Source organism: Scylla paramamosain, chromosome 10 (assembly GCF_035594125.1).
Source record: "Scylla paramamosain isolate STU-SP2022 chromosome 10, ASM3559412v1, whole genome shotgun sequence".
NCBI classification, from domain to species: domain Eukaryota; kingdom Metazoa; phylum Arthropoda; class Malacostraca; order Decapoda; family Portunidae; genus Scylla; species Scylla paramamosain.
This window is the reverse complement of record NC_087160.1, coordinates 27261932-27264431: the sequence shown is the minus strand read 5'-3', so window position 1 is coordinate 27264431 and position 2500 is coordinate 27261932.

Sequence of the window (2500 nt, the reverse complement as noted above, 5' to 3'; positions counted from 1 at the left end):
GTCAGTCGCCTTTGCCAGCCCCGCCCCGCCCCGCCCCGCCTCCATCCCAAGCCTGGCAGGAGGATGTAGGATGTAAATGGAATTGTGTTGTAGGTGTCGCCGCCCACTTTACACTAGGAAGATGTATACAGTGGGAGTGGCTGAAGGGGGAAACACGAGATTCCTGGGGCACTGGAGAGAGAGAGAGAGAGAGAGAGAGAGAGAGAGAGAGAGAGAGAGAGAGAGAGAGAGAGAGAGAGAGAGAGAGAGAGAGAGAGAGAGAGAGAGTGAGTGTGTGTGTGTGTGTGTGTGTGTGTGTGTGTGTGTGTGTGTGTGTGTGTGTGTGTGTGTGTGTGTGTGTGTGTATCGTCCATCAACCTTTACAGTGTCGGCAGGGAGAAGCAGCAGCAACATCCTGTTTTCATGCTTCCTCTCCCTTCTTCCTCCTCACCTTTCTTCACCTCTCCCTCCTCTCTCCTCGCCCCTCCCTCCCAGTCTTCCCGCCCCGTCACATCTCACCCTCCACGCTCTCTATTTTTGCACCTGAAGTTTTTATATTTTACTCCTCACTTACCGGTGTTGGTTTTTTGCTTTTTCTGCAATATTTTGTCGAGATCTCACGGCTTCCTCTTCCCCTTTTTCCTGTTACTCTTTTAATCTTTTCGCTCTGGTCCCACAGCGGTGTGGGTGGCCTGGCCTTTGATGCTGTGCTGTGTTGGTGGCTGGGTGTATTTTTTACCGTGTTTGATTTGGTGTTTTGTGTGTAGAGTCTTGAAGTGTGTGTGGTGGTGGTGGTGGTGGGGGAAGGGACGCCTCACACCACGCCCTCACCGCCTCGTTATTACTTACGTCAGCAGCGTCACCTTGCAGTACTAGCATCAGGAGCAGCAGGTCACCCTTAAGCACAGATAGTGCGGTCTTCATTTATTCACCTACTCGTGGCCGCCATCAGCCCTCAGCAAGGAGCCGGGTGTCGCGAGGCCTTGCTGCAGGCGACCACGGTGTCCATTTGGGGAGGTGGGAGTGGCGGGGAGTGCATGGGTGATGACGCCTCGGCATGGGAGGGAGACAGGCTGGCAGGTGCTTGTTGGTGGCCATGGTTGTGACGGTTGGTGGTTGTGGTAAAGCTGTTATGACCCTCAAATTTATCATCGTCCCCTCACCACCATAAAAAGGCTCATCTTGGACGCTTTCGTTGCCGTGGGTCCTTTGCCGCTGCGTTCCGTCCCGGAGTTGATGTGCACGCTGGCAAGGGTTTGCGAATTTGGAGCGGGACAGAGAGCAGCAGTATTGGTTGTCCTGCTTAGGAGGACTCGTGGCCGTAACTTCATTCATTGATGCTTGGTGGCGGCTCTTTAAGCTGCTGCCTAAGTTCCTTGACATCCAGGGATCGGGTGACCCCTTTTGTCGTGTGTGCGTCAGGACTGCATTAGAAATTCCACTTCCAAGTTTGATGTGACGCGAGTATTTGTGGAGGGACTCGCCACCCACGGGCCATGCATGCTATTACAGGCACTGCATGATGTTGAGAATACAGTTATCGGTCAGTTTTGTTACTGAATATATATATATATATATATATATATATATATATATATATATATATATATATATATATATATATATATATATATATATATATATATATATATATATATTTTATTAATTAATTTATTTATGTTTAGTAATGGTATAGGTAATTATCTGATATCTGTGCACCCCCACCATCACCACCTAGAACTGTACCTGGTTCTGAGGCGTTGCTGTAGCGGGGCACCGTGGCACTGGCTGTGAAGGTGCATGGAAAGCCGCTTTCGTGAACTCCTTCGGGATAACTTTATCCTTAGCGGTCTTGTTCTCTCCTTCCTCCTGTCCCCGATGGGGATGAGGAAGGTGCGAGGGATCCCGTCACCTGTTACCCTTTGGAGACAAACGTGTGTCCGTGACAATTTCTGTGTTTTATATAACGTGTTTTGTTAAGATCTTGTCTGTTATCTCACACACACACACACACACACACACACACACACACACACACACACACACACACACACACACACACACACACACACACACACACACACACACACACACACACACACACACACACACACACACACACACACACACACACACACACACACACACACACAGCAAGAGGTAGAAAGATGTGAGCATGTGATGGCGGCAGAGTGCCCCTAATGGGAAGGCTGTGTCGTGGCTGGAGGCAGGAGCGCCGTGTAAGGCGCGCCCAGAGTAGTTGCGGTTCGCCTGGAGGCGGAATCAGTCTGGACAGAGGCGGTGGGCGGTGTGGGTGGGGCGTGCATAACGTGTGGGCTGGCGCTGAGTGCTTTTGGGGGGCATGAGTGAGGAGGCGGGGTGATGATCCCTGGGCGGGTAGTTAATCAGGTGTGGTGTGGGAGGCCGCTGCCGGAGTAGCAGTGGGCGAGGTTGGTGGGGTGGAGGGCGGGCGGGGCACCGCTGACTCATCGCTGTCTGGCGGGGCTTAGGCTCCGCCGCG